The sequence below is a fragment of the Monodelphis domestica genome, chromosome 8 (genome assembly GCF_027887165.1).
Source record: "Monodelphis domestica isolate mMonDom1 chromosome 8, mMonDom1.pri, whole genome shotgun sequence".
Lineage (NCBI taxonomy): Eukaryota > Metazoa > Chordata > Mammalia > Didelphimorphia > Didelphidae > Monodelphis > Monodelphis domestica.
The window spans coordinates 176,276,621-176,287,915 of NC_077234.1; the positions used below are offsets into that span (position 1 = coordinate 176,276,621).

General features: G+C 33.3%; 1 protein-coding gene and 1 long non-coding RNA gene across 2 annotated transcripts in view; both read right to left on the reverse strand.

The window, feature by feature from the left end:
* Nucleotides 1-11,295, reverse strand: part of NALF1 (NALCN channel auxiliary factor 1) — a 731,256-nt gene that overhangs the window by 250,844 nt on the left and 469,117 nt on the right. The gene's annotated exons all lie outside the window — the stretch shown is intronic.
* LOC130455893 (uncharacterized) overlaps nucleotides 1-11,295 on the reverse strand; it is a 230,490-nt gene that overhangs the window by 100,418 nt on the left and 118,777 nt on the right. The gene's annotated exons all lie outside the window — the stretch shown is intronic.

Genomic DNA, 11,295 nt, shown 5'->3' on the forward strand with positions numbered 1-11,295 from the left:
AAGTAAGGTATGAATTCTTAATGAGTGCTTTTCAATATTCATGAGTTGTTCTTCATGTGTGGAAGTTTTTCATATGATCATCTTCATGAGTGGGTGTATGCATAAATAAGTTCTTAGATTTATTTTAAGAATATAAATTTGAAGTTTTCTTATCTTTTGATGTTTGAATTTTCACAAGGGGATTTATTGTTTGCTGTCTTTTAGATACATCTTGGGAATAGAATTTGGATATAATGTATTTCGTTTGGTCATGGAGTTATGTTTTCATTTGAAATAACTTTGTTACTTTCTTTGCTGTTTTGCAGAGACTTTGTATAGATTATGTAGAGACTTTTCTTTGGAGCTAATTTTTTTAAATGCATGTTTTTTCCTTCTATCTTTTTTAGTGGCTATATTCCTTTCCAGAGCTATTTTATTTGCTTTAGCAGAGCTTTTCTGTTATCATTTTAACATGTGCAATGCTCTCTTGTCAGTACTTTCTGTTGATTCGTACTCTCGTGTGCTTTCCTTTCATAGTTTTCCATTCATAGGCTTCCTTTCATAAGGACTGTTTTTTTTTTATCAGATGTCATTTATCTTCATTGATGACATGACCACAGTGTTGGTTTTTGTGAATTATCTGAAACTATGAAGTAATATCTTCATGGTATGCCCTCTCTCTCTTCCTTCCCCTGATAGAGATTTGTTTTTATGATGAAAGTTGAGAGATATGGATAACATGTTTCAGTTCTCATCTATAACTTGATATTAAAGTCTTTGATAACAAATTCATTCAAAATGAATAGATGCTTCAATAGCATTCTAGGTGTTTCCCATATTCCATTACTATGGTGTTTTTATATATCATAATTATGAAGTTGGACTTTGCTACTAAAAGCTTAGGAGTTTTCTTGTTGTGATTGAATTACTTAGTTGTTCTTTTGTCAGAATATATTTCTTTTTCTACCTAAGACTAGTCTTTATTCTCATTAGGTTTTGTGTTGTATGTTACCCTATGGAACTCAAACTAAACTTGGTTTCACTCTTACTGCATGAATGGTATTTGTCATGTTTTTGAAGTTAGAGAATAGATGTGAAATTGTATATCTATCTTCTCTCCGGTTTGTCCTTTAATATGTTCTGTAATATCCTCCTTTCCATTCATAATCAGTATCTGTATAAGCCATGTAATTCAATTTCTCTATAAAGTCTTCTTCATTATCAACTCCTAATCTAGCATAAAGTTCCTCCAATGGTATACAACTTGTTCTGTGTCCAAAGATGTCATCATCATCATCCTATTGACAAGATTTTGATTGTTCTGGCTTCAGGTATTTAGTTTTCTCATTTGTGTCCCACACATCCCGTTCTTCATCCACTTCCTCATAAATTTTAGAAAATTCATAAAGACTTTGATCTAAGTCACTATCGTGGTCCATTATTATTAGACCATCTGGTATTCCTTCTGACTCAGTTTCTGATTCTGAGTCACTGAATTCTGTAATCCTTATGCTATTCATTGGATTTTGTTCAGTACCATGTAAACTTGTGTCAGATGTTGTTAATTCTGGCTTTCTGTGTTGCTCTAACCCAATGTCACCAGCTTTTATATTTCCCAAATCTGGTATGGGGTTAGCTGCTTCTTGCAGATATGCAATGCTGTTGCTAAAATTCATAGGTTCTACTCTATCATCAGCCTGAAGTTTTTGTTCATCTTCACTCTCTTTTGACTGTGTAGAGATAGAAACTTCTCCCTCTATGATGTCATCTTCTTTCTTCTTCTTCCCCTCCTCCCTCTCTTCTTCCCTTCCTCCCTTCCACAAAATGTAATTTTTTTCTTCACACTTCTCATTCAAACCAAATATATATATGTGTGTGTGTGTGTGTGTGTGTGTGTGTGTGTATGTGTGTGTGTGTGTATACACCATTGTGGTGTTTTGGCAACTATGTGTAGAAAGTGTTTTTCAATTTTGTATTAGTTGAAAACAGTATTTCTATGTAAAATCTTTATATACATATATATTACTGATTTTTTTTCCTGATTGACAGAGTGGTATGTGGTTCTAAGAACCAGTTCCTATGGTAACTTTATACCAATCCAATTACCATCTTTGCCCTGAACAGCATAATCAGCACCCTCAGACTTCCAGGTGTCTGTTAATTATCCTTTCAGGTATACAAACTCTGGAAGTCAGCTCAACTTGAATTTATATTTTGACTAGCTCCTCAGAGCAGTTATGCTGCATTGATGCTGATCCAGTTTGCCAGAAAGGAAAAGATAACTTGTAGTTCTTTACTTTAAGCAATATAGTAGACACAAAATAAATGTTTGCTAGCTATTTTATTGTTGTTGTTTGATTCCATTGAATGACACTGAACTGGCAGGAGGACTTCTGACCAAATGAGGGGTCACTTGACAATAGCAAGGTTTCTATGATTACTGAGAGCCAGAAGAACCTATGATTGTTCACCTCTTTCATGTCTTGGGATACACAACTCCTTATAACCTATGTATGTCCTTGTTTTTCTTGATGAATTAAATCAAATACAGTCACACTAGTGACACTTTAGAACCCCCAAACAAACAAGGAACATTTAAAATAAATGCATTACAAAAGATAACTCATGGGAGGTCTGTTCTAACCAAATAATGGGGAGTCAAGAATTGGTCTTGGCGCTAGCTTTATGCTATTCTTTTCTAAGAAAGATAATCTGAGATGGATATATTTTACCTGTCAGCTTCTATACCACATTTGACTCCATGAAATAAATATTTTATTTGTGCTTGGCACTGTGTGGCGACATTTTGTGAGATTTAAAGGTAGTATGATACAAGTTCTTAAGCTAAAAGAAGACACACTTAACATATGTCATATAAGCAGAAAAATTTAAATAACATGAGCAGACTATATAATTAAATGTGAAAATGCATAATAAAAAAGGAAGAGTTCAAATGAGGAAAAGAACAATCTGTGTTTGAGTAACAGAGAGCAACGTGAAGGGCATTCTTGGCAGAAGAGATGGTAAGAATTTAATTATTACTATTTCTAATAAGCAGCTAATGCAAATGGAAAAGTAACATACCCAAAGCTCTTCCACTTTGTTTTAACCTGTTTTTAGTTAATTATTAATACTCAATATCCCCACTCCTCTATTTTGAGTATTATTAGCACCCTCCAACCCAAGAGTTTGGAAATACAAACTGAAAAAACAAGATTGAACAAGTTCTGTCAATACGGATTCAATCAAGAAAACGATGAGAAATAGCATTCTATCACAAAGAAACTATGGCATCTAAATTGGGAAAAGATGAAAGACCTTCAATACCTCTGGGTATTTTCTTGCTTCTTTGTCAAATTCTGAGAATATCTAGAAAGATTTCTCTGAAGTAAACTATAAGCTCTTTGAGGGTAGGAATTATTTTTTTTTAACTTTTACTTTTTGTTTCAGTAAAAATTCTAAGACAAAAGTGCAAATGCTAGACAAATGGGATTAAGTAACTTGTACACACTTGATCACAAAGCTAGGAAGTGTCTGAGGCCAGATTAACTACCCTTGAGTTGAAATATACTATCATGATCTAGTTTTAATCCAGTTAAATTCAATTATTCAGTTCACTAAATTGGTCTTCCAATTTACCCTATTCTGGTAAACAATAGTCACCAGACTGGGTTGTAACTTTTGTATAATGAATACTTGTATTTATATTGCATGCAAATACTTTATGACTAAACTAAATGTCATATCATTGCATACAAAAGGATCGTTCTCTTTTAGAGCCTTCTGAATCCAGTCTAAATCTATATCTTGATTCCCAGTTAGATTGGTTTTCATCTTTATATAATGCTTCAAAATTTAGTTCCTAGACAAACATAGAAACCCTGACAGTTTACAAGACATTTTTAAATTTCTGCTCCTAAGTGATCAAATACTAGGTGCTAATAACATCCGACAACTTGATTTTAAATTAAATACTCATAGGAAAAATAATTTATCTAATATCCACATGAACATATTTAAGTCATTATTTATCAACCTCTTTATTTAGAATAACTTGACTTTGATAATATATTTTTCATGCTACAGATAGATAAAATAAACAAATTAATGTTTGCTTACTTCTCTCTAGTTTGTCAATTGATTATATATTAATAAAATTATATATATTAATATTCCATTATTGAATTCTATTTTGTTGTTATATCATGTCACGTTGTGGTATTTTATGTTATGTTATGCTATGTTGTGTTATATTATGTTACATTATATTATAACATATAGTTATTAGGTTATACTATATTATATTGCCTTACATTATGTAACATTACGTTATGTTATGTTACATGTCAGCATTTATTAAGCAGTTGCTATATGATGGATAATTTGCTTTATAAATGAAGGTGAAAACATCTTTGATTTTAAGGAGGTTATATTCTAAAAAAGGAGTCAACATTCAAATCACTATATGCCTACAAGATATATACAGTGTAAATGGAAAATAATTTCAGAGAGAAGGGGTTGAGGCTTCTTACATAAGGCACTTTTGGAGTTGAGTCTTGAAGGAAACTGAGGAAAGCTAAAAAGCAGAGTTGGGAAGAGAAAGCTTCAAATTTAGGGGAGAACTCCATAAAGACAGTACTGAAAGAAGCTGCTAGAAAGCAAAGGCAATTCTTATGTAGTTCTCTGTGCCCAGCACCTTCTCAGTCCAGACCCAAAGAGACTTTTAGAAATGCCTTTTGATGATGGTAGTTCCATAGTTTTTGCCTTCAAAGGGCAAAAGGATGGAAGGGATTACTAACTAGGGGAAACTTGGAGACTTTTAGAGAGGGTGTGTGTCTGTGTATATGTCTGTGTGCTTTAATTTACAGAATTAAAAAAGTTTGCATAGAATGGACACTACTCAGAATTAGAGCTATATTCTAATGCAAAATATAGGCTAGTGTACTTGGTAACAAGAGTACATGCTGTACTACCTAAACTGAAACAGATTTAGGATTAGAGGTGGGCGAAGCTGCCAAGTTTTATTTCACATGAATATTGATGGAAAAAAAAAGCATAGCAGATCTTGTTGGTCTTGCCAAAAAAGAGTCAAATCAAAACAAATCAAAACAAAAACACTTAAAACTTGCCAAAACAAAAAAGGAAAAATAATTAATTTATAGCATTTGTGGCTTAAACAGTGGACATAAAACTTTCCTCGTCCTACATATGATAGCAGTTGAAATTCTAGAACTCTATCATGTCTTCTAATTTATCACTACTTACATCTTGGAATTAATCAGACTTGTAAAGTTGATAGTCATCTTAGATTTAATAGGTTAGGAAACTGATTCAAAGAGTTGAAGTGACTTGGTTGTGGTCACACTAATGACAAGTAAGAGAGACTGGATTTGAACTGGGGTTCTTTGCCTACCGATCTAATGCCTTTTTCATTTTCTTTTTAAAACTTACCATGGAAGAAACTTGGTTACCCTTCAGCAGAGAACTTACAATAGAAATTAGATGACTACTGGTCAGTTTTACTATGGAGGGGTTTCTTAATCAGTAATGAATAAGAATATATGACCATCAAGATTACTTTCAACTCTGAAAATGATGTAATTATTCTATCTTTTGCTCTTCATTATGATCACACTTTCCAATCCAATGTGAGGCTGAGTGAAGAACATTTCTTAACTTCTTTGCTACTAAGTTATGCTGTCTTATAATGCTGGCTAATTTTTTCTCCTCAATATAAAATATGGGCTCTGCCATTCATCCTGCTTTACTTAATTTTCACAAACAACCTTACACCCAGATGCATGACTCCTAATTTTGTCATATCTATTGCAAGAAGCACAATCACTGAAAAGGAATGCTTTTGGAGTGTCCTCATTTACTTCCTAAGAGTAGAAAGAAGAAAGGAAATCTATGTGGGAAACCTATTACAAGCTTCCCCATTTAATCTTGCCAGAGGATTTCATTTAATAAACTGCCAAAATGCACTTCTGCCACTTTGACAAATGGCATCCTCCACAGTGTCTCTTTTGAGTCTTCCCTACTCTCCTTCATAGCTCAATCCAACTTTCAACCCTCTTTCACTGAGGAGCAGGCTAGATCAGCTGTGGAGATGATTGAGGTAATCTGATCTAAGTTCCCTCATTGATTCTTCATTCCACTTTAAACTCTCTCCCTCCTCAATCTTTTCCTTCCTTCCTTCCTTCCTTCCTTCCTTCCTTCCTTCCTTCCTTCCTTCCTTCCTTCCTTCCTTCCTTCCTTCCTTCCTTCCTTCCTTCCTTCCCTCCCTCCTTCCCTCCCTTCCTTCCTTCCTTCCTTCCTTCCTTCCTTCCTTCCTTCCTTCCTTCCTTCCTTCCTTCCTTCCTTCCTTTCTTCCTTTCTTCCTTCCTTCCTTCCTTCATTCATTCACAGAAATCCATTTTTACAGCTTATCTCCATGCAAATTTTTTCCCAAATTTACATTTCCAGTTCTGATATCTTCCAGAAATTGTCTCACTTTCTGAGTTCTTGCTGGACAACTTAACCCAGGCATTCTAGAATCATCTCAGATTTTAGGTGTCTGAATCTAAATGATATGTAGAGTTTTACATGTAGAGCATATGTATATGTCCATCATGAAAATCCTGATTGCTTATAGAATCACATTCAAAATTCTCAGACTACTATTCAGTGTTTTCCATCAAGTTCCTTCTTTCCCTTGGCCACACACAGACCCATCTCTCCACATACATATAATACAGCACTTCAAAATATTTTAAGGAAAGTTCATGGCTTATTCTTATGAAATGGGACCTATGATTACTAAACCATAGTTCATTAATGACCTCACAGTGCCCATCTGCATTTTCAAAGCAATTCCCTGGCCACTTTTAAAATACATGTTCGAAATCCCACACAGATACTTTCTGTTCTATGCCTATATTATTTTCTCCAAACTTAACAATCAGCTCCCTAGAGAAGCAGAGCATTTTGTCAGGCTTATTTTTATATATCGCCTCCAGTACAGTGCCCAGAACTCAATAAAAGCTAAACAAAGGTTCTCTGTGGGGTTCTGTTGAATATCTTAGTATCCCCATTAGGATGCTACTAAAAATAATTCAAGATACTGTTCTCAGAATAAATGATTTCCTGAATAACAACATTTTGGCTTAAAAGAATTGGTTATCCCTTCAAAGAAGTTGAGTTATCATCAGGGAGAACATGGTTAGTAGAAGAATCTATGTAATGTTAATATCTGAATATGTCTAGATGCCATTTGTGTTACTGATACTGCAAGAAGCCTGAGAAATGCATATGCCAGATACTGAAGTCCTTTGCAGAATAAAGTGAGTAGAATTTATAAAACCATATATAAGAAACAATCCTATAAAGACAACTTTGAAAGATTCAAGAACTGTGTTTAAAGCAATGACCTATTAAATCTACAGAAGACTGATGATGAAACAAACTATGAACTTCCTGAAAGAGAGGTGATGAACTCAAGGTACACATTGAGACAGATATATTTTAATATGGCCAATGTGTGAGTTTGTTCTGGCTGAATATGACCATTGAGTAGAACAGTTTTGGGGGGTATCTTGAGGTGGAGGTGAGCTGTATAAGGTTGAGAACATAGTAAAATGAATTGTCCCTTCTGGAGCAGCTTATTAACAAATCAGTAACATACAGATATTAATGAAGAGTTACTTTAAAAAGTAGTCTGTCCTAGACAGAAAAAATATCCAGATACCTTTGCAGTTGTGGATGGTGAAAACATAGTAGCATTTATATAGACATCTCAGTCTCTTAGATCTAGATATCCTGCCAATCATTCTACTAAAATTGTTTTCTTTAAAGTTATAAAGTTCTTTTTTAAAAAATTCTTAAAGCCCAATGGTCTTTTTACAATCTTCATTTTCTCAGATCTCTGTCATATTGGTTTCCTTTAATTTTCATCCCCTTGTATTCTGCTAGTTCTCTTCTTATCTTTTGAATTGTTTTTATATTGCATTCACCATTTTCTAGTTATCTCCTGCCCTCTGTGTTTGCTACTCAAGCTGTTGTTTTTTGGTCCTTTTCTCTAAATCCTTTTCTCCTTTTCTCAGTATTTCCATCCATTCCTATGGTTTCAGTTATCCTCTATAGGTGTATATTTGCATAGGTATATATTTGTATGTGAATCACTCACCTCATCCTGGTCTCATTGTTCCTTGCCTACAAACATATAGTTTTAGCTATATGATTATTTAACTATTTGAAAATATTACAAATACCTCACACTCAAGAATCAAGGTTTTGGAAGAAGAACTTACTATCAGACAAAAAATTGCTTGAAAAACTGAAAACAATGTAGCAAAAACTAGCTTACAGACCAACACTTCATACCATTTAATAAAGTAAAATCAAAATGGATACATGATTTAGAAATATATGGTGAAACCATAAACCAATTAGAAGGGCATAGAATAGTTTACCTGTCAGATTTTTGGATAAGGGAATAATTGGTGTCAAAACAAGTCTTAGAGAACATTATGAGATTTAAAACAGATAACTGACTACATTAAATTATAATGGTTTTGCACAAACAAAACCAATGCAACAAATATTAAAAAGGAAACAATAATGGTGGAGGACTTTTATAGCAATGTCTCTAACAAAGGCCTCATTTCTCAAATATATATAGAACTGAGTCAAATTTATAAAAATACAAAGCATTCTCCTGTTGACAAGGGGTCAAAAAGATATGAGGATATGAAGACATTAAAACTATCTTTAGTCAAATAATGCTCCAAATCCCTACTAATGAGAGAATTCAAATTAAGACAATTTTGAGGTTCTGTCTCACATTTTTCACACTGGCTAATATGACCAAAAAAGAAAAACGATAAATGTGGAGGTGGTATGGAAAAATTGGGACATTAATATACTATTGGTGGAGCTGAAGTAATACAATCATTCCGGAGAGCAATTTAGAGTCATGACACAAGGGCCATAAAAATGTGCATAGCTTTTGACTGAATGATATCACTATTAAGTCTATATCTCAAAGAGATCAAAGATAGGGGGAAAGAATATACTTGTACAAAAGTACTTAGAGCAGCTCTTTTTGTGGTAACAAAGATCTGGAAATGGAAAGGATGCCTATCAGTTGGAGAAGGGCTGAAAAAGTTGTGGTATATGAATGAATAATATTGTGCCATGAGAAATGATAAACAAGATCACAAGAAAACCTGGAAAGACTTGTATGATATTACCCAAAGTAAGTAGAATCAAGAGAACATTGAATACACTAACAGAAAAAAAAATATCACAATGAACTGATCAACTATGAATGACTATTATCAGCAGTGCAAGTATCCAAGACAACTCCAAGGGAGATTGAATAATGAAAAAGCTCTCCACACATGACATTCTTCACTTTATTTCCTCCTTGAATTTTTCTCTAATGTAAATGTGTCTTCTTGTATGTATTGTTTAAGCCACATTTACAAACTATATATTACCTCCTTCCTTGGCGAAAGGGGATGGGTAGGAATGAGGGAGAGAACTTGGATCATAAAATGTCAGAAAATGATAATTGAAAATTATGCCAACCTGTAATCTGTAAAAAAGATAAAAAACTTTAAAAATCTTGAAATTTCTCATGCTCAAAATAAGCAAAATCAGTTACTTTTTTTTCTCAACTTGACGCTGTTGATGGCATATATTTTTCTATCTTATAAGTGGCTTACAAATGTTTCTAAGACTTTAATATTGAAAAAATAACCTGGGATCAGACAATAACAATGAAAATAGACAAAAAGAGTAAAAAAATCAGTCTATTTACTCAGTGATCTGTGAATAATCAGATTGACAAGAGGGAGGGGGTGAGTTAAGGCAGCATTTTAGTTACACAAATAGCACTGTACTAATCACTCCTAAATAAATATAAAGCCATGCATGTTTGGTAGCATACACTGATGTAGCTAATAAATTCAAATATCAAGTAGGATTATTTATGATTCTTCCATAATTGCAAAACACACACACACACACATACACACACACACACACACACACACACACACACACACACACACATATATATATATATATTTGAGGTTTTAAGCATCTTTGGGGCTTGTTTAGTTGTTAATTACTATTTAATGACTCCTGAAATAGATTTTCTCCTTTTAGTTTATTTAAATATTTGTAGTAATTATATACATTTGAGGTTCTAGAAGACTTGTAACTACATAGCATAGGTTTTACTGAATGATAGGTATTTTTTGGTTACTCTGTCATTGCTCCCACCAAGATGAAGAATGAAGAGACCTTGTGATTGACAATCAAAAATATTCCTCTTGCCAAATGGGAACAAGGACCTTGAGTTATCATATTCTTCAAGAATATAAATTTTAATGTAGGTTCAATTGCTGTCTTATTTCAGGATTGCATTAAAAATAAAATACTTTTTCCATCAACCCCCTGGCATTTCCCCTTTGTCTGACTCATATAAAGTGCTATCATTCAATTGTTCCATATGGACACCAGTCCAACTCTTTGTGACCCCATTTCTGGTTTTCTTGGCAAAGATATTAGAGATGTTTACCTTTTCCTTTTTTTACCTCATTTTACCCATAAAGAACTACAGCAAATAGGTTAAGAAACTTGCCCAGGTTCAAACAGCTAATAAGTGCCTAGACAGATTCCAACATACTCTGAGTGTTCAATAAATATTTGATGATTGACTAATTGAAATCTTTGGAGCTAAAATTCAAACTGCTTGATCATATGTCCTCTCACCAACACCACAATGTTATATAGAAGGACATGAAGAACTGGACGCTAAAAATCTTCACTGATCAGTTTCTGATTCCTTCCCATTTCATCTCTGGCTCTGACATTTTTTCAAATATGAACAAGGTTCACAGATATCACAACCTATACAATATGTGCTGTTAAGTTTGTGGAATAACAAAGGAACACCTATCTCCCCTTCTTCTTTTATACACAAAGACTGGTAATACCTGTTCCTCACTGCAAAAAATATATCTTTTAGTTTTGAAAACTTTATGAAATTCTGAATCACCTGGAACCTTAGAAATAATACAGCCTTCAAAAAATTAATTTGCTGTTAATTTTTCTCAGTGCTTCCCAACTAGTAGTGACTCCAATTCTCAATGAAAACAATATATTTTTAGCTGCGCTGATATATGCTAGCTGCCAGACATGCATGATTTCATATTTGTTACTGATGATTTGTATAGTTATTATTTACAGAAATAAGATGTCTCCTTTGGAAAATACAAATATTAAAATAACTTTCATTCTTAATTCTTAAAGAAAAAAATATAAAAT